At 53.8% G+C, this 21,925-nt stretch overlaps 1 protein-coding gene across 1 annotated transcript in view; it reads right to left on the minus strand.

Moving 5' to 3' along the window:
* The window catches only part of DDX1 (DEAD-box helicase 1), a 344,760-nt gene that overhangs the window by 34,400 nt on the left and 288,435 nt on the right, over positions 1-21,925 (minus strand). The window lies entirely within an intron of this gene.

Raw genomic sequence — 21,925 nt, forward strand, 5'->3', positions numbered from 1 at the left:
TGCCCTATTCGCTGTTCCCTGGGCTTCTCCGGAGATCAGGTCTGTTGGGAAATGGACAGTGCCGGGACACTCTTTGGAGTAGCCGTGTGCTAAACAAATACCCCTATAACATAACAGTATATCTACTCTTTATTTATCCCTGTACCATTGGCAGCTCGCAGCCTACAGAATAATACTGACTGATTGCCCTTAATGCCATGCCATTCAAGTCACTTCAGATTATCTCCCTGAAGTTTATCTCCCATGTTAATCTTCAGGGAGATAATCTGGAGTGGCTTGGATGACAGCGCAGAATAGATCAAAACTAAGAAAAAACGTCCTTTAAGTCCCCAGTCATTGCTGTTGGCCAAGACAGACATTTTTAACAGTTAATTAAGTGTTCCGCACCCACAACTGGACGAGAGAGGATTCTGGGCATCAATTGCCTACAAACTGAGAAGGGGCGCAGTATTGCTTGAAGAAATCCTCATTAGCCGCAGTGTTGAAACGTGGGTGGACAATGAAGGAAGTTAAGTGCTTGTGAAATAGTCTAATCAGGGCAGAAATTGGTAGTGGATTCGATAAATGCCCCCAACTGGAGGCAAGTGTTCCCCCTTCTACAGGTTCTCCACAGTGCAGAAGGCTGTTATTGATGAGAAGTGACCTGAACATATACCTGTGGACCCCATTCTAGGTAGGTGCAGTAGACCAGACACCAGCAGTTCAGGGGACTGCGGATTACTCGCTCACCATACATGCTTGGTGACATATGGAGACTTACGCATCCATTTGACAGACAAGCCTTAGCTAGCATGCATGGAACCTATTTCTTCCTAACCTCTTACTTGTTACCAATGGTGAGCTGTACTCTATTCTTGAAGCTAGTGTATGTGACCACGCCCCTGTGATGCTACAACTAGACTTAAAATCTGTGAAAGACCCGGAGGCGCTTGGGCATAAACAATTTAGGTATAGTCAACCTAAAGAGAAAAGGTTATTGCGCTTACACTTGACTCTTTTGAAAACCTTTTTTCAAACAGACAATGCAGGCACTGCACTGCACGGGGAAATTACTCTCGTGCCCAACACACATCATTAAAGAGTTTCCTTCCCAATCTATGCGACTGACAATACCCAATGACAGCAATTAGCTTAGTGCTGGAGGCATACCAAGTGACAAAGCAGAAGTCCAAGAGAACAACAATGACTATTGCTAAGCCAGCTAACTCGGGTCCAGTACCAGTGGCAGCAGTGATGGGCACCAGTGGTCATATTTGGAGAGCAGGACTTATTTTTCGTTATCAGACTTTGACCCAGGGCAAACGAAAGGCTGAGGCAGGAGGGAGAAGAAAATAAGAACAAGCACTGGCGTTGCCAATAGGTTTCGCATTTGGAAAGTTGGAGCTATTGGTTTTGTAAATGACATTTTATATTCATATATCGTTATTGGCATTGTCAATAACAATATATAAATATAAAATGTCATTTACAAAACCAATAGCTCCAACTTTCCAAATGCGAAACCTATTGGCAACGCCAGTGCTTGTTCTGAAGGGGGCCCTGGAACTCGCCCACCCCCCTCACTTCGGGGGCTTACGTAACGTTACGCCACTGGCGGTGTGCCCCAGAGTGCATAGGCTAAATGGGAGCGGAGGGGTTGTTCACAACCTGATGCAGAGGTAGGAGTGGAAAGCTCAATCTATTCCTCGAAGAGCGGCCTCCTGGGGCAAAATAAACATGTTATGGCAATATCCGCGTGTTCTATAGTAGGAAGGGACATCTCCACTATAGGATGCTCAGGGAGAACGGTATGGGGCCTAATCAAGAGAGTCACCCCGGAGCCGGCGATCTGCCCCTTCCGTCCCATGTAGAGTTTATAGGGATGGGCTGACCATTTTGCCACTCACTGGATGGCTGCAGGCCAGGGGCTTCAGATCCGAATACGTTGTCATGAACTACCCCTGCCCCCAATGTCATGGCCTATTCTATTCGCGATTTTCTGCTGTAATGGGCTGCAAGGAAAATTGTTGCCAGGGCTACGTTTTGATTTCAGTCCGTTAGCCTGGATTTGAAAACGCATCGTCAAAGCTATTAGATGTTGGTGCGAATGTCACGGCTCCGACGCCTCTGCGGACCTCAAGAGAGGGCTGCGGTGCGTGAGAGCGCAGATATGTCTCTTCACACAGAGCCCAGTTCAGGGCGCTAGGAAAAAGAGAAGGTAACAGGAAACGTGCCAGCAGCGGAACTCTGCGATGCTCATTCTCACAAACATGACGAGGCAGCTTTTCCACACACACTCTCCCTCCTCTGACAGGCCGTGGCTGTCGAGTAACATGAAGCAGAGTAAAACATATGGACATGCCTGTACGGTGGGGATATCCGCTGCAGCGTGTAGTAGAAAGGGAGAACACACTGGGAATGTGCTACCCAAGATAGTGCCTCCTAGTAGCCGTGGGAGCACATTGTTCATACTTTCTTTCCAGCGGCCACAGTTTCGTTTTCCTAGAAACCCGCTAGCGGTACATTTGAGTACATCCAGCGTGGAATGCAACCATGGTAGGAGTAATGCTGCAGGTGCAGTGGCACTGTGGCCTATGGGCTCGAGGGGCCCAAAACTAGATGGTTAATCGATTCGAATTTTACAACAGAGCCAGGGAAGTGGATGGGGACTTTCCTTGCTTGCAGTATGGCCTAATGAGCCCTTGCAACGCCACTTGCTGTAGCCCCTTGCAGTGAGGCCGCATAACGTCTTTCGCCTTCGAATCACTTCAGAGTTTGTCAGTAACACTCACCCTGTGCAATGTGTCTTGTCTAAAACGTGCGTGTCTGTGGGTCTGCCTGCGTACATCTGGGTGTGTACTTGTGTTTAAAAGGGGGGGGCTGCCTCAGTAACTGTCCTTGTGCGTCTTTCTCCTGCTGACGATGTCTGTCTTCGTGTGCTCGTCAAGGTTAACGCATGTGTGTATCTAGGGGTGCATACACGCCTGTGGATATGTGGCCCCCCCCATCTCTGTATGACTCTCCAAGCAAACCTTAAAGTCCAGGCTGTTTTAAAACCACGTCCAGAGACCCAGAGGGGTGGTGCGTGCTTCACAATGCTGTCTGTCTGTCAGCCATTCAGTCAAGCACAAGTGCAAAGTCAGTGCATTCCAGCCATCACGCCGGAGCGGAGGGCTGTGCGAATTTCCACACCCTGCGCACACATTGTGCCTGTGTGACGCTATCCTGCCCTGCGGCGTGTTTCTGCCCCATGGCTGCCCAGCTGAGAGCCGAAGTTGACACAGTTGCTGTCCTGTCACGTGGTTGTGAGCTCTGCCAAGTATTTCTCACGCGCATGTGTACTATGTAGATGCACTCGGGTAACAGAAAATGATGCCCCCGCCTCCAAAAAAAAAGTGTTGAGCCTCTCATAGCACACAGATATTGTTGAAATCCATTGGCCTTGGGTTGCCCGGGGCCGTCTGAAGGGATGTAACGCCTGAAGGGTTTGTGGCCCCTGCACCTCACAGACTATAGGGGCCAGTGTTACGGCCCAGCATTAAACACATCACACGGAGCGGATTTCCTACCTGCTTATCGTTTCCGCGTGGCATGTGCATGAGATGGCACAGGCAGGGCTTTAAGTGGAATGGAAAAAGTAGGGCGACTCTCAAAGGGGCGTGTTCGATGTAATTAGAGGTGTGGCTTAAATATACGCTAGCTAAAAATTTGCATGGTGAGCCACCCAACTAGTATTTTGATGCTTCTGTCATTGCGTACAGATATATAATACTGATGCAATAAGTAACATTACACCTGCAGCAAGCCAGGTCTATTGGCTTTGCCAATGATTGTTGTTTGTGTAAGATAAGCTAGTAACAACTATGGCTTCGTTGTAATGAATATTGAACATGCTTCCATTCTGGAATAAGGAAACTGTGAAAGAAATATAGGGAGTCTCTTTGAAGTTACCTCAAAAGCAGTAAAAGGGGTGGTACTGCTGCAGATTTAAGATTTTTTTTCACTCCAAGAGCAAAAAACGGAGAACCCGATAGACACACGGTTCGGCACCTGCTTTATAGAACTGCCGGTGCTGAGCTCCGGCAAGACCCGGCCCACCTAAGGCCTGGTTACAGTCCATACGCTTGACAGGGTTGTATACTATGAAAGTGCAAAGTGCGTGAACAGAGTTCAACTCAAACCAAAAAGCATCTGTGCTCAACTACGAATATGAGTGTCCGAATTAAAAAACAGAGCGTCGGGTTCGAAGAGAAGTGCTTTGTGGCTTTTTTAAACACACGTTTGAAATGATATCACGCACGCGCACATATTGTGCATAACTGTCCAGAGCAAGAACAGTGAAAGACAGCGAATGGATCATAGTTCCAAACGATTTGAGGCCAAGAGAAATAGTGTAAACAAGAGAGAAAAAGAGTGGGGAAGATAGATTAGAGAGCCAGACAGAGAAAGAGACGGAGCGATAAAGAAGAAGAGAGGGAGGAAGAGAACACGAAAGACAATTAGAGACAGAGAGAGGAAGGACAGTGGTGGGAAAATAGAGAGAGAGAGAAGTAGAGAGAAAGACATATTGCGACAAGGGAAGAATAAGATCGAGAAACAGATCGAGCTAGACAGTCGCGCTGAGAGTAGAGAGAAAGAAAGAGTGAAAAATGCGGGAGTGCAAATGGAAGAGACACAGGACAGAAAAAGCGAGGCATAGAGAGAAAGAGACGACGAGGGAGGGAGAAGCGGAGTAATTTTAAAAAGAGAAGGCGCCGCAGGGCTTCCAAGAGGCTGTTTTACGGCCTGCCTCAGATCGCGTTTATGTCCTTTTTTCCCTTTTACATAAAAAGGCATTTTATCCATATTTCACGGAGGGTTACAGAATCTCAAGCGAGAACACGATGCAGTGAATCGCAAAGCGAAAACAGTGTTGATATGCTGGCAAATGGCTGGAGGGAAGCCGGATGGGGGCGGGAGAGCCTGGTGGGTGGGCAGGAATGCGAGTGAGGGGAGGAGAAGTGTGGCAGGCGGATTAGGGAGATGCGCGTGCTTGTGTGGTCACGTGACCTGCTTTTGTGGTCACGTGACTCACATGCACTGTGGAAAAACCGCAGTGGTTTGACGAGTCGGTGGAGCACTTGAATTTTCGCCTATTACATTCGCAAGCAAATGATAATAGGCGAAACCTAAAAAGGGATAAAAGGAGAAAACATGGGTCAAAACCTGCAAAGGGAGGGGGCGTGGCTGAGCACACAATGGCGGCAGACGTGCCTGGGTAGAGCTCCGTGTGAAGCTCCCCTGCCACAGGCCATTTCTCTGATATACTTCCCTGATATTGGCAGATAACTTCAGCGCGGCGACCCGAGACAGTCTCGGACCCACCTGTGAAGTCTGGGGTCGTCTGGTTGCTCCTAACTGTCCCGGCGGAGGCAAAGACCAGGCGCCCCTCTGACGGCCTCCCCCGGCCGGCGCACGCAATTACGAGAGGCCGGGATTGAACTTTGTCCACTAGGCCCTGGTGTTGTGGACTACGGCGCGAGACTTCCAGTGCTTCAGGACTGCACACTTGGCCTCCACCATTGCGCTAGCCGCACCGGAATGGTGACTGGGCCCCTGCCACTACTGGGACTCGTTAAGAACTGTGAGCTGCCCCGAGGGAACTGACGCTGGGCATATTTACTATCGGGCCCCCCTCGGCTTTCGTGAGGGCTGATTTGCGGCCGGAGCTGGGCTGGGACTGGTGGATCTGGAGGTGGGACGCCTGCGACGCGGGAGCCGGGGGCATCTTTGCGCTGCCCAGACCTTTACCCCCTTCTGGTATTAGCGCTCCCGGGGTTGGCTTTCTATAATTAGACCCTTCCTGGCGGATGTGGAGAAGTTGGTGGCCAGTTTCGCCCAGGAAGTGCTGAGTGGCGCACTGAACTGCTTTACCTAGCTCACAGGCCCACTGACGTGGAAGCAGTGGTGTGCAACGCTGTGGATCCCCCGACGTCCCCTGCCGCCGACGCTCTCCCCTGAAATCCGCTGTCTTGGGCGCGGGAGCGGGGGTCCCTGAGGCACTCGCAATACAACTGACCCCCCATCCCTGGCCCGCGGTGATTCCAGCTAAAACCACGAATGGGAGCTACCCCCTGATGCAGTGCTCTTGAAGAACAAGTTACTTACCTTCGGTAACGATATATCTGTAAGAAACATTAGTTAGTATTAGATTCCTTACCTTAGAATATCCCCAGGCGTCAGTCTGGATCCGGAAACTTTTGCGTAGCAGTACCCCTGCGCGTCGGTAGGCGTCGTCTGCAGGCGTCCCCTGCGGCTCCGCGTCCGTCGTCGGCGTCGGGCGCCGTGATGACGTCGCTGGAGTATATAGACGCCGCCTCCGCGCGCTGACGTCAGTTCTTTGTACACAGCTTTTCCGCGCCAGAACACGCAGAGCCATGTGAGAACCAACACTGGTGCCATTTGAAACTAGGGCCCTGAAAGGGATGTCCTTAACCCTAGGTATCAGTTCGCAGAACGGGGAGGATGGGTGGGTTCGGTAAGGAATTTAATACTAACTAATGTTTCTTACAGATATATCGTTACCGAAGGTAACTTGTTCATCTGAAAGAAACACGTTAGTATTAGATTCCTTACCTTAGAATAGATACCCCATCAATACCAACCCCGGTGGTGGGTCTGCGAACCAATACATTCCTACACCAGAAAGTCCTGGAGGACAGAACGGCCAAAGAAGCCATCCCTCCGGACTTGACTGTCCAGGCAGTAGTGCCTCGCAAAGGTGTGCAGCGAGGCCCACGTAGCCGCCTGGCAAATGTCCTGCAAGGGGACTCCCCGGCCCAGGGCAGTAGTAGCCGCCGTGGCCCGAGTGGAATGGGCCCTCAGCCCAACAGGAGGCTCCTTCCGAGCCAAAGAGTAGCACGCTTTGATGCATAGAACGACCCACCGAGAGATGGTCCGTTTATGTACTGCCCGTCCCTTCTTCGCACCCACGTAGCCAACAAACAGTTGGTCATCCACCCGGAACTGGCGTGTGCGATCCATATAAAATGAAAGCGCACGTTTTGGGTCCAGACGATGGAGCCGCTCTTCATCCTTTGAAGGATGCGGAGGCGGGAAGAAGGAGGGGAGGGTGATGGACTGCCCGATGTGAAAAGCAGAAACTACTTTGGGCAGGAAAGAAGGTCTAGTCCTTAGAACCACCTTGTCAGGATGAATGGACAGGAAAGGAGGTTGGACAGAAAGAGCCTGGAGCTCACTCACTCTCCTGGCAGAGGTGATGGCAACCAGGAAAGCCGTCTTTAAAGTCAGGAGACGGAGAGGACAAGAATGAAGGGGCTCAAAGGGAGCACACATCAAAAAAGTTAGAACCAGGTTCAAGTCCCACTGAGGCATCACAAACGGAACAGGTGGATACATGTGTGTGATGCCCTTCAAGAATCTCGTTACAATCGGGGACTTGAACAAAGAAGGCTGATCAGGAAGCCTTAGAAAGGCCGAAAGGGCCGAAAGGTAGCCCTTGATAGTGCCCAGAGCAGAGCCCTGCTGGGCAAGAGAGAGAAGAAGAACCTCGGAAAGAGGGGCAGAAAGAGGATCCACAGCCTTTGCTGTGCACCATGCCACAAATCTGTTCCACCGACAGGCGTATACCGACTTTGTGGAGGGACGCCTGGCTGCCAGAATTACATCACAGACTTCAGGAGGCAAGTCAAATGGCCTCAACTGCCGCCGCTCAATCTCCAAGCATGGAGGTGGAGACTGGACAGGTTCGGGTGGAGGACCGTCCCCTGCTGCTGCGACAGAAGGTCCTCCTGAAGGGGCAGGCGGATCGGGGAACCGACTGACATGCTGAGTAGCTCGGGATACCAGTACCTTCGAGCCCAGTCCGGAGCCACAAGGATAACTTGGGCCCGGTCGCGCCTGATCTTCTTCAGCACTCTGGGCAGAAGTGGTATAGGCGGAAAGGCGTATAACAGACCGCAACTCCACTCGCGTCGAAAGGCGTCGCCGTGCGAGTGCCGTCTTGGAAACTCCAACGCGCAGAACTGATGACATTGCGCGTTCTCTTCTGTGGCGAATAGATCTAACCAAGGCTCTCCCCAGTGCAGAAAGAGGCCTTGCGCCACGTCCGAGTTCAGACGCCATTCGTGATCCATCGAGCACCGACGGCTGAGTTCGTCCGCCCTGGCGTTCAGAGAACCTGCCAGGTGTTGAACCGTCAAAGTCACGCCCTGACGTTCCAGCCACTACCAGAGGCGCAGAGCCTCCTGGCAAAGGGTCCACGACCCCACCCCGCCCTATTTGCTGCAGTACCACATGGCGGTGGTGTTGTCTGTGAACACCTGCACTACACTCCCGTTGACAAAGGGGAGGAATGCCTTCAGTGCTAGACGAATCGCCCGTAGCTCCAACAGGTTGATATGGAGCCGGGACTCCGCCGGAGACCAGATGCCTCTGATCTCCGCCTCTCCCAAGTGGCCTCCCCAGCCCTGGAGGGACTCGTCCGTCACAACAACGTGCTCCGGTTGGGGAAGGGAGAGGGATCTGCCTCTGACCCAATCGCGGTCCGTAAGCCACCACTGCAGTCGTCTTGCAGTGCCCTCCGAGATCAAGACGTGGTCGGACAAGTTGCCCTGATGCTGGGCCCACTAAAACTTCAGGTCCCACTGCAGAGCCCGCATCTGCCACCTGGCGTGATGCACCAGAAGGATGCAGGAAGCCATCAGCCCCAGCAGCCGCAGCGTCAACCTGACCGAAACCCGGGATAGCGGCTGAAAGATGGGAATCAAAGCCTGTATATCCCGGACCCGCCGTTCGAGGATAAACCCGAAACTACGCCGAGTCCAGAACCGCTCCGATGAAAAGGAGCTTTTGAGAGGGACACAGGTGTGATTTCGGCACATTGATGGAGAACCCCAGGTCGTGCAAGAGGTCTGCCGTCATCTGAAGGTGGTGGACGACTGTCTGGGGCGAGCCCGCCTTCAACAACCAGTCGTCTAGGTAGGGGAAGACCGAAACCCCTAGCCTGCGAAGATGAGCTGCGACCACCGCCATCACCTTTGTGAACACCCGTGGGGCGCTGGTAAGGCCGAAGGGGAGCACGATAAACTGAAAGTGCTCCTGGCCTACCGTGAACCGCAGGTAACGCTGGTGGGCCGGCAGGACGGGGATGTGAAAATACGCATCCTGCAAGTCCAACGCTACCATCCAGTCTTGCGGGTCTAGAGCAGCCAAGACCTGAGCTAATGTCAACATCTTGAACTTCTCCTTCCGGAGGAAGCCGTTGACGTTCCGTAGATCCAAGATAGGACGTAGGCCCCCCCTTTGTCCTTCTTGGGCACCAGAAAGTAGTGGGAATAGCAACCACGCCCTACTTCTGGCCCAGGAACGCGCTCGATGGCCCCCTTGGCCAAGAGGGCCGTAACTTCCTCCTGCAGAAGTGTCAAGTGGTCCCCCGACACACGGTGGTTCTGCGGTGGCATGGCTGGAGGATTGGTCTCGAAGGGGAGGGAGTAGCCCCTTCGGACGAGCTGCAGCACCCACCTGTCCGATGTGATTGTGCGCCAGCGGGCGTGGTGATGGCGAACCCTGCCACCCACTGGCGTCACATGGGCCTGAAAGCACGGACTAGGAGGATTTGGAGGCAGATGCTGCGGGGGGAGGTGTGGCCTGACCCCGCCGTTGACCCCGACCGCCTCCACGGCGGTTTCCACGGCCGCCACAGCGTTGAAAAGATTGTTGCGGCGCGTGGCTGGCAGCACGTGTGGGGACGCCCCTTCCTTGGCCACGAAAGGAGCGAAACGAACCCGTTTGCTGGCGCTGGGTCGAGAGACCCAAGGACTTGGCCGTGACCCTGGAGTCCTTGAAGCGCTCCAGCGCGTGGTCCGCTTTGTCACCAAACAGGCGACAGCCATCAAACGGCATGTCCATTAGGGCATTCTGGACATCTGCCGAAAAGTTGGCGGATCTAAGCCAGGCGTGGCGACCAATCGCCACCGTCGTTGACATAGCTCTGCCCAGCGAGTCGGTCGTATCAAGACCACACCGTATGGAATATTTAGCTGCGTCTCGGCCCTCAGCCACAGCCTTGCCGAGCTTCGCCCGCACCTCCAAGGGGCATTCTGGCAGCAGTTCCGCGACCGTATCCACACAGAGTGGGTGTAGCGGCCCAAGAGGCAAGCGGTGTTGCAAGACCGCAGTCCCAAACTCAGGGACGAGAAGACCTTCTTGCCATACTGGTCATACCTCTTAGATTCCCGGTCGGGCGGGGCCGACGGGAATGCGGTCTGGGAAGTCGAGGCCTGGATCACCAGACTCTCAGGGGTGGGATGGGTGGACAGGAACTTGGGGTCGTCCGGACACGGACGGTGGCGTCTGGCCACGTTCCGATCAACAGGCGAACCTGAAGAGGGCCTGGACCACGTGCCCAACAGAACGTCTGACAAGGCTTCGTTAAACGGCAGCAGTGGCTCCTGTGGGCATGACTGCGGTTTGAAGACCTCAGTGAGGATGTTAGGCCTCACGGCCGCGACGGGGAGCTCAAGGTGTAAGGCCTTGGCAGCCCTCATCAACACCACTGAATAAGCAGCTCCCTCCTCCGATGCCACGGAAGGAGGAGAGAAAGCCAGGGTTAGGAGAGTCGTCCAGACCACTGGCATCCCCCAAATCACCTGTCCAGTCCACGTCATACTGACACTCACGTGACAGAGGGTCCTCAGACCCCTCCCAACCTTCCCCGTACTCTTCATCATCTCCATATTCGGAGTCAACGATGTAGACCGGCTCCTCGGGGTTCACAGGCCCAATCGGCGTCGAGCGACGTCGGTCCGACTCCGCGTCCGGACTCGGGGAGGGTATGGGGACGACGCCGCGCGGGGACGGCGTCGGGGGCAACCCCGATGGAATCGGCGCCGGGGCGGCCGGCAGACCACCCGGCGTCGACCCCGAAGGCCCTTGCGGCGCCGGGGTCGGAGCCGTCGGCGGCACCGGGGCCGGAGCACCCGATGGCGTCGAGTCAGGGACACCCGAACCGCCAGGGCCCCCAGACGGTAGCACTGGGCCCGTAGGCGCCGTAGGCCCCATCGGAGAAGTGAGCGCCCTCATGGCCATGAGGAACGCCTCAAACTCGTCAGGCGTCGCACCTTGCCCAGGGACCGGAGGGTATGGGGCAGGCCGCGCCAGCGACTCTCGCGGAGCCGCGGGGTTGGGGTCACCCGAACCCCCGGCCGCGTCGCGCGAGCGTCGGGGGGAGTCGGGGGTACGATGACGACGCCCCGACTTCTTGTGTTTCTTACCTGAAGAGCCCGACGAATGGTGACGACTTCCGGAGCGCCCGGCGCGGCTCCGCAACCGCTCCCTCGAACGCTCCCTGGACCTCCGGCCGGACCGGGACCACTCCCGACGCGGGGCCGACACCCGGAGCTCGAGAAGCTTGCGGGACCGCTCCCGTCTAGCCTTATTAGTCAGAGCCCGGCAATCGACGCAGGCGTCCACGTCGTGGTCGGGGCCCAGGCACCGGAGGCAGAGTCGGTGATGGTCCGTGACCGACATCGTGCGGTCACAACCGTCACAATTCTTGAAACCGGGCATCCTACCAGGCACCAAAAAGATATAGAAAGTTGACAAAACTTGGTCAAAAGACCGGAGTACTGCTCTTCGGATCTGCGCTTACTGGCGCGGAAAAAAGAAGAACTGACGTCAGCGCGCGGAGGCGGCGTCTATATACTCCAGCGACGTCATCACGGCGCACGACGCGGAGCCGCAGGGGACGCCTGCAGACGACGCCTACTGACGCGCAGGGGTACTGCTACGCAAAAGTTTCCGGATCCAGACTGACGCCTGGGGATATTCTAAGGTAAGGAATCTAATACTAACGTGTTTCTTTCAGATGTATGCTGCGGCAACTGGTCATCCCTGTGGACTGGCACTTTGAGTGAGAGAGTGATCGGTGACAATTGCCACGTAAAGTCTCTGGGCCTGGATACCCAACTGCGGTGGGAGCTGCTGCCTCCTTGAGGACACTCGTGGATGAGAGGTGAGGCGGGGAGGAGAGGCGCGGCGGTCGCCACCTGCCCTGAATCGAGCGCCGAGACAGGCAGCTTCACCCGCATGGGCGATTAGTTGAGGAGAGTAACCGTTGTTGTGCTAAGCCTCCCGCTTTGGACTCCTATGCTGTCAGCCTGCCTTCCACTTGGGACCACCGATAGCCACTAACTACAGGTGGAGAAGACGCGAGCTGTTCTTCACTGGTGCCCCCCGGACGTGATGGGTCCTCCTGGTGTGTAGCATCTCCACGACTTGAGGAGGCAGACATCCTGCGTCCCCCCTGCAGCTACCGTTTATTGCCCCAGGGGCGTGCTGCACCCTGCTTGACACCTCGGGGGAGCCTCCTGAACGCGCTGATACCCCGACAATACTGCGATTCCCATGTCTGGGGGATCTAGAACGAGAGCTGGTGCTAGCAGCCCGCAGGTGAAGGGGAAGATGGCGAAATCGGCGGAGATGGATCAAACCACTTCCAGGGGCGTGGCTTGGACGCCGATGGCGATGGTCGCCTGAGAGCTCGGCTCCGGGACTGAGCCCACATTAATCCTGCAGATCGGAATCCGCGGGGCACCCCGACCCCCGCAAACCGATGAGTGGACCGGTGGGGACCTGCTGGGACGCCCGGTGATACTTGAAAACCGGTGGTTCCGACGAAAAACCGAAGTTCAGGGGTTCGCGGAGTGAGACCCAAGATGGCGCTCGGACCTCCCCGATTTCTTGGCCGGGACCCTGGACCCATGAAAGCGTAGCTGGGCACGGAGCATCCGCTCTACATCCTTTCACCCAGTGGAACGTTCATCTGGAGGTCAACTGGGAAGGGTCCGAACACGGTGACCGTCCCCAGACGGACGGTCGGCTGACTTCTGGTCGGATCCAGGACATGAACGGCCGGCGGCCCAGCTCATGAAGACGTCCCCGTAAGCCGCTCCCGGCTGCCCCCACCGAGTGGCTGAACTTGATGGGCGGCACAGTGCCCTGGCGCCATAAAGTCTCAAGCAATATTGGTGACACTCATTCCGGATCCTCTTTGGCCTGGCGGGCCTGCCCGACCTGGCGCCAGTCGTCCCCGCCTCCTCCTTATTGGCCTCCGACGACACAGCGGTGGCACGGCCCGAGGTCTCGGAAGAGCAGCGGGCCCTGGAGACGACGATCGGCGATTCTCGTCACGACAACTGCGTGCCAGGGGCGACTTGGACGCCGCCAGCACTCGGTGGTACCTTTGACGAACTTTCCTCCACGGGGCTTCACCGCCATGGGAAAACCGAAAGGGCCCAAGGGGACTACTCCAGCCGCCTCGGATACGGAGGCGCCGGATAAGGATGACCGAGGAGACCCGGAGAAATCTGGTGGTCCCCATCTGCAGCAACAATTTGACCCGGTCCTGGAGGCGATCGCAACCACGTGCTCGGCCTTACAGCAAGACATCGCCCAGGTCGCGACGAGCTTGGGCCTTCTCAGGGCGGACCACGGTAAGCTCTCGGATAGGGTCAAGGAGGTGGAGAGCTCAGTGAAGGTCTTGGAACCGGCACAGAGGACCCTGGCCGCGACAATGAAGGATGCCCTGTCCCGGATTGAGGCCTTAGAGAGACAGGCGGAGGATGCCGAAGGACGCAATAGACGGAACAATATTCGGGTGGTGGGCCTGCCGGAAAAGATTGAAGATGGCGACATGGTGGCCTACTTGGAAGCTTGGCTCCGGGACACAGTAGCCCCAGAGGGCCTGTCCTCCTTCTACACCCTGAAACGGGCGCATAGAGTGTCGGCGAGGCCGCCGCAACAGGGCCGCGCCCCGCGACCGGTGGTGGCGCGTTTGCTACACTTTCGGGACAGAGACCTCATCCTCAATGCCGCCAGACACAACGGCCCTTATCAGGTGGAGAATAGCCAGGTGAACATTTTCCCGGACTATACATACGAGACCCAGCGCAAACGGGCCTCCTTTTTGGCGATCAAGCGCGAACTTCGGAGCGAGGGCATCCAATACTCGCTCCTTTTTCCTGCACGGCTCCGCATTATCGTGGACGACAAAACCCAGTTCTTCGATACCCCGGAGGACGTCTGCAACTGGCTTGAACTCTATGGAGCTGGCAAAGATGGTTTTGGCTCGTCGTCCCAACTGGCAGTGGAACCTGGACAACAACGTCGCTCCAAAAGACTTCGCAGCCGCCGCGGCAAGCCGGGCAGGCCTTCGACTGTGGAGACATTGGCGGAGCGGAGGGGAGTGCTGGAGATGGTGTCTACTCTATCTGGTTCGCACAGTGGCCCCATTATCGAGGAATCGGGACTTGGAGACGAAGGGGCCCGGACGGACACGAAGGAGTCGGAGACCGATAGTGTCCACTTGCCGGTGGTTACTCCGGGCTCGGCTGAGAGCATGCTGGATGGACAGGGGTGACGGGGTGAGCTACTTCCATTTGGGTGGGGGTATGCGGCGGGGGTGGTGAGGGAAGGCGAGTGATCATAGGCCCTGGTGGAGGGGGGAGGGGGGACCCCGGCTGGGCTATAGCGTTTTGCTCTGGGTTCAACTTAGTCTCGGTAGTCCGAGAATCGAGGGCCCATTACCGGCGCCCAGCCCGCACCTTGCCCTTAAGGCCTTCCTGCGGTGGTGACCGCAGGATTAGTCGGGGATTGTGGGATTGTTGGGAGTATGGTTTGGATGGGAACTAGATGGCATTATTTGGGTCCTGTTCTGGGGAGGGTGGGTAAGGGTTTGTTTCGAATGGGAGTTGTTGTTTCTTTGTTGGGGAAAATGGCCGCCATCAGTGTTGCATTGACTGTCGCTAGTTTTTGGTTAGGGCCTAGGTGGGGAGGCCCGGAACGGACAATATGGGACAATGGTTGATATTGCTAATGTGAAATGCATCACTTGGAATGTACGAGGGCTTCACACTATGTCCAGACGACACAAGGTTCACGCTTATCTAGTGCGTAGAGGGGTGCAGATAGCGCTGCTCCAGGAGACTCATCTTAACAAGGCGGAGGGGGCGGCGCTCCAGCTTAGGTGGAGGGGGCAGGTCTTCTGTACCTCGTACTCAGCATACGCAAGAGGGGTACTGGTTTGGATCAGGGCTGGGGTTCCCTTTCAGGTTACTAAGTCACTGGTGGACCCGGAGGGTCGCTATGTAGCTCTCTCGGGCACTCTGGGGGGCAGGGACTTGAACATTTGCTGCATTTATGCGCCTAATGTGGACCAGCTTGCCTTCCTCTCCAGGTTATCGGGTTCGTTGGCCCATTTCCTCTCGGGAACCCTCCTCCTCGGTGGCGATTTTAACTCGGTGGTGGACGTAGAGGCGGACCGCTCGCACCCCCCCCCTCCCGGACTCCCCGGTCCGCCGGGTGGCGAAGGGGCGGAAGGAATGGCAGTCACACTGGGGGCTCACGGATGTTTGGAGGGCACAGCACCCGGATACTAGGGACTACTCCTTTTTCTCTAGCTTGCATGACTTGCACGTGCGGCTGGATGGGTTTCTGGGATCGGCGGAGGTGGTTTCTGCTGCGGTCCGTTCTGAGTATTTAGCCAGGACCATATCAGACCACAACCCCCTCCTGATGGACCTTCGTTGGTTTCCCGGGGTTCCGGCTGTGCCCACCTGGAAAATGCGCCCGGAGATCCAGGAGGATATAGTTTTTAAGGCGGACTTGGGGGACAGAATCTCGGAGTACTTCGCGTCCAACGGGGGTACTGAGGGATCGAGAGCGTTGGAATGGGACGCCTTTAAGGTGGTGGTCAGAGGCTACTGCATTTCTAAAAAAGTGGGCATGCGGCGAGTCATCCTTGATTACCTGGCTACGGCTGATCGGAAGCTCCGCGAGATGGAACTCCGCCGCCCCGGTCATCCGGAGCTCCAGGAGCGCACGGCGGCGGCGAGGGAGTCGGTGGCGGTCGAACGGCTGCGCTGCTTTGACTATAAGGCCTACACTACTAGGTCGCTCGCGGAGGGGGATAGGTCGAGCGCGTTGTTGGCGTGGCTGGCCAATCCTACGCGCCAGACATCTTTGACGACGTCCATGCGCACGGCGGAGGGTGCAGAAGTACACACTCAGCCGGAGATTTTGAGCTGCTACCTGCGCTACTATGAACAATTGTACCGCAGTGGCTCTGCCAGGGACCCCGACCTGATTGAGGAATACCTGCAACCCCTAGAGCTGCCAGCGCTGGAGCCGGACGTGGCGAAAGCTCTGGGCTCCGACATTGAACTGGGTGAAATTCGCAGTGCCATTAAAGGGATGGCGAGGAACAAGACCCCGGGCCTGGATAGCCTCCCAATTGAATTTTACTCCGCTTACGTTGACCTCTTGGCGCCTCGGCTATTAGTAGTATACAGAGAGGCGAAGCGGTTGGGTCGCCTCCCCGGCTCGATGTGTGAGGCTTTAGTGGTTCCCCTCCTTAAACCTGGGAGAGAATCGGCTGACCCGGCGTCCTACCGACCTCTATCGATGCTGACGGTCGATTATAAGATCCTGAGCAGCATATTGGCTTCGAGGCTGTTAGGGCACATGCGCTCACTGGTGCACGAGGACCAGGCTGGATTCATTCCCAAGCGGAACACAACCATGAACATTCGCAGGCTGTTTCGCTTGCTGGGGGATTCGCATTCAGACGCCCCGTGCCCGGTGGTTCTTTCAGTAGACTTGGAAAAGGCCTTTGATAGCCTGGAATGGGACTACCTGCGCAGTGTCTTGCTGCGATTCGGTCTGGGTGAGGGCTTTGTCAGGTGGACCACGGTATTGTATGCCTCGGCGTCGGCCAGGGTGAGGGCGGGACCACTGGTCTCCTCGCAATATCCGGTGGAGAGAGGCACGAGACAGGGGTGCTCACTGTCCCCGCTGCTCTTCGCGCTAGCGGTGGAGCCCCTGGCGCTGCTGCTCCGGGGTTTACTACAACGGTTTGCGGACGCCTTCTGGCTCGCACCATGTTTCGCTATATGCCGATGACCTGTTGCTCTTCCTTGAGTAGTCATTTGTTAAACACTACCTTGCTCTGTTTTTAGCCTTGGGTGTGGATAGGATTCTATTAAAATTGTTCCCTTCCATTTCCACAACCCAATCTTATTCACTTACTTTGCACTTTGCACCATTATCATTTAAGTTTTGCACTGCTAATCAGATCACTTCCTGATGCCATTTAATCAGCCACTACATCTTAGTTTCCTCTCACCAGATTAGGCTACAGTCTACCTAATCTACAGTGGATGTTTACCACTTCCTTCGGGTGAAGGTTCCCAAATGATGTAGGGCGGTACAGGACGGGTATCTGATGGGAAAAACTATTCTTCACCAAGAATTACTCCTAGTGGATTTCGTGATTGTATCCTTGATCTGATCACACAGGTTTTAGATAGTTCTACCCTATCTGACCCATTGCTATTCCATTTATCAGGTTGCTTTAGTTTGCTTGCCACTAATGGAATCAGTGGTGTTGGTGGAAAAGCGTACGCAAATCTGCCTGACCAGTTCATCCATATCGCATTGCCTTGTGACAACGGGTGTAGGAACTGGGCGGCAAAGGACTGGCATTTTGAGTATTCTTTTGTGGCAAACAGATCTATCTCTGGATGTCCCCACTTTTGGAAGAATGGTTGGAGAACTTGAGGGTGAATCTCCCATTTGTGTATCTGTTGGCTGTGTCTGCTTAGTAGATCTGCGATCTGATTGTCTATTCCTTGAAGGTGTTCTCCCATGAGAAAGATGTTTTTTGGAATTGCCCACCTCCATATGCTCTGTGCTAGGTGAGACAGCTGCGTAGAGTGTGTACCTCCCTGGTTCTGGATGCAATACATGGCTGTCATGCTGTCCGTCCGGATTAACACAGCCTTGTTGTACAAGTATTTCTAGAAGGCTTTCATTGCTAGAAATACTGCTAGCAACTCAAAGTGGTTTATATGCAGTGTCTTTTGCTTGACTGTCCAGAGCCCTTGGACTGTGTATTGAAGTAGGTGGGCTCCCCAACCTGTTAGTGATGCGTCCGCTGTTAATACTACTTTTGGAACTGGCTCTAGGGACAGTCGCCCCTTGGAAAGGTTTTGTGGGTTCCACCACTGCAAGGAGTTGTAAGTGCGACTGTCTACCAACACTAGGTCGTTTAGTTGTCCTTGAGCTTGGTTCCACTGCCGTGCTAGGCATTCCTGCAATGGACGCATTTGAAGTCGGGTATGAGGGACAATGAATATGCAGGAGGCCATCATGCCTATAAGCTGCATGAACACTCGAGCTGGCAAGGAGTGTTGTGGCTGAAATGTTTGAATTAGAGACTGCATGTTAGCTATCCTGGCTGGATTTGGATATGCCTTTGCCACTGAGGTATCTATTGTTGCTCCCAGATATTGTTGTATGTGGGAGGGCTGCAGATGTGATTTTGGGTGATTTATGGAAAATCCCGGACTGTGCAGTAGCTGGATTGTCTGTGACGTATGGTTTGCACACTGTGCATACGAGTTGGCTTTCATGAGCCAATCGTCCAGGTAGGGGAACACATGGATGTGTTGCCTTCTTAGGTGTGCGGCTACTACTGTTAGGCATTTTGTAAAAACCCTTGGTGTTGTAGTAACCCCGAAGGGGAGAACTTTGAATTGGTAGTGGTGACCTTTTATTGTGAACCCGAGGTATTTCCTGTGAGCTGGATGTATAGGTATGTGAAAATATGCATCTTTGAGGTCTAATGTAGCGATGAAGTCGCCTTGCTGGAGTAACGGGAGTACTTGTTGTAGGGTGATCATATGGAAATGCTCTGAGAGTATGTATTGGTTCAGCGATCTGAGGTCCAATATTGGTCTAAGGGACCCGTCATTTTTTGGGAATAAGGAAGTATAGGGAGTATACTCCTGTCCCCTGATGTTAAAAAGGGACTGGCTCTATGGCTCCCTTTTCCAGCATGGATGTCACCTCTTGTTGTAACAGTGTGATGTGTTCTTTGGACATTGGACGGTGTTTGGGTGGTATGTTGGGTGGAGTAGAAGTGAGTTCCAGGCAATAACCATAAAGGATAATTTGTCTCACCTACCTATCTGTGGTAATTGCGTTCCAGACTGGTAGGAATTGTGTTATTCAGCCTCCGACTGGTGTTAAGTGGTCTGGAGGGAGTGTGCACAAGTCACTGTTTGGTGGCAGTGGAGGCTCTTGTGTTGTTGCCGCCACGTCCTCTGCCTTTGTTATTGTTGCCTCTATAACCTCGTCTATTGGAGTCCTTATTAAAGGTGCTCTGAGTATTACTTTTGAATGTAGAGGAAGTTTGGGATGTGTTGCCTCTACCTGAGCCTAGATAGGAGGAGCGGCGAAAGGAACTCCTAGATTGTGGAAACTGAAGTGTGCCCATAGACTTGGCAGTATCAGTTTCTTTTATCATCTTTTCTAAGATGGTGTCTACTGCAGGGCCAAACAAGAAATCTGGCTGGTTAAGGATGGTTGACTGCACTTCATTTTTAAATCCGGAAATGCATAGCCACGCATGCCGGCGTAGTAACACGCTAGTGTTAATGGACCTGGCTGCTGTGTCAGCTGCATCAAGTGCACATTTAATGGAAGCGTTTGTGATGAACTTGCCTTCCTGTATGAGGTCATTAGCTTTAGCTTTAAAAGGTTCTGGCAGGTGTTGTAGTAAACCCTCCAGTTGGTCATAATGTGCTCTATCGTAGCATCCTAATAGAGCGTGTGTGTTTGCAATTCTCCAAGTGTTTGCTGTTTGGGACGCCACTCTTTTGCCTGAGGCTTCTAATATCTTTGGCTCTTTGTCAGGAGGGGGAGCATCTCCTGTTTGTGAATTAGCTCGCTTTCGAGCGTTTGATACAACTAGTGAGTCTAAAGGCAACTGTGACTTAATATAAGAAGGGTCTGTACGGGCTGCTTCATACTTTCTCAATTCTGGAATTGAAGACACGCACTCTGGCTGGGTCTTTGAATATGTCTGGCGCGTGCTTTAGTACCCCTTTTAACATAGGAAGTGTACGTACATTCTTTTCTGAAGTTGGAAAAGTATCAAATAGGAAGTCCTCTTCTATTGGGTCAGTATGCATGTCTACATTATGATATTTAGCTGCCCTATCCACCAGTTGGTTAAAGACAATGGTGTTGTCAGTAGGCGGCAGCTTTGTAGGATATGTAGAGGTGTCAGGGATGGGTTGTGGGTCGTATGCATCATAAGGATCATTCTGGTCATCCCATGTGTTATCCTGTATATCTTGATCCTCAGGTCATACAAAATTATCTTCGATGTTTTCTGTCTCATCATAACCTGATGTAGGAGAGTAAGGCACAAAAGGCATGTTAGGATAGAAAGGAGGAGGAGTAAAAGGCCTTGCACGGGATGTTCCAAAGTCTTTTTTCTTTGGAGTGCCAGGGGAAGAAGTGTCAGTGTCTAATGGTCTCTTCTTCCTGTGGTAAATTGTTACTGGTGCTGTTTCAGGGTCTATATACATTTTAGGTTGTTCCTCGCTCACTGAATCAGGATGGCAAAGTTCTTCCTCAACTGTCCGTGGTTTTGGCGCCGATGATTTTGGCTTAGTCACTTGTTTGTGGCGAGTCTTTGGCTCGAGGGCCTTTGGCTGTGGAGCTTTTTTCGGCTCGACTGCAGTTTACGGGTCGGTGACCTTTTCGGGTTGGCGACTCCCTTTTGTTCGACGTCTTTTGTTGGCTTTACTGCCTTTTTTGGTTCTGCGCCCTTCTTTGGTTCGACTACCTTTTTTGGATCGACTGGTGTTTTCGGTTCGATAACCTTTTTCGGTTCGACCATTTTTTTTGTAGACTTACTGTCTTCTTCGGGTTGACAGGATTTTTAGTGTGACCCGTTTTTTGTAGGTCGACACTTTTTCAGCTCGGCGACCTTTGTCGGGTCGACTATTCTTTTGGGATCGACGACCCTTTTTGTTTCAACGCCTTTTGTTGTATCGACGAGTTTCTTCGGCTCGACAACCTTTTTCGGTTCGGTGGCCTTTTTGGGAAGAGTGTAGCTTGTTCCCGGGGTATCAGAAGGGTTGGTTTTGGTCTTCGGAGCCGAGCGGAAGGCGGGGCCTCTGAAGGAGTTTGTCGATCGAGGCTAAGGTCTTTAGGCGATGCTTTGACCGGAGCCTTTTCTTGAGATGGAAGAGGGGTTGGGGGCTTGGTACTCATGGTTTTCCCCGGTGTGATCTGGTCATCTGAGTCCGACTGGTCTTCTACGGTGACAATTTCTAGGTCAGAGTCCGCCGCTTCTGGGAGGTCATGTTAGTCTTCGAAAATGTTCTCCGGTTCCGGTGCCTGCCGCTGCATCTCCTGTCTAGCGGCACTTCGGTTCCGGATGGTTTTCTTCGACCGGAACTGAGCACAAGCTGGACAATTTTCGTCGTTGTGCTCGGGAGATAGGCACTTGCTGCATACTGTATGTTTATCAGTATGTGGGAATTTGGAGTGACATTGTGGGCACCTTTTAAACGGGGTCCTTTCCATCAGCAGCAGTCCCACGTGGCCTCGAAAAGACCCAACGGCCCGCGTCGACGACCGGCTTGAGATGGAAAGTCTTATTGAGTCAAGGGGTACCGAACGAGAACAATACCGTTGAGGCAGAAGGTCCTAAAATGCAATACAACAATTGAAGGTGGTGGTTCTACGAATTTCTGAGAATGACCAAATTGTACCAGGTCTAAGACCCAATGATCTGTTGTAATTTGTTTCGAATTTTGTAGGTAATGGGAATTTTTGCCTCCTACTTTAGGAGGAGGTAGGAGAATAGCAGACCGTAGTAGTGGAAGGTCATTGATGACAGTTAGTATCCTTCCGTCATCCTGCTTTCCCTCTGAAAAAAAGACTTGTTGTAGGCAACTCCAGGTGGTTGTCGACGGGCAAACTGTGGTTGTATTGTTGGCTGGAAGAGGTACAAGTGGGACACCGGTACTGTTGGTAGCCTCCTCTGTAAAATGACTGACTCTTGCCCCCTGTACCACAAAAGTACATC

Source organism: Lissotriton vulgaris, chromosome 6, assembly GCF_964263255.1.
Source record: "Lissotriton vulgaris chromosome 6, aLisVul1.2, whole genome shotgun sequence".
Lineage (NCBI taxonomy): Eukaryota > Metazoa > Chordata > Amphibia > Caudata > Salamandridae > Lissotriton > Lissotriton vulgaris.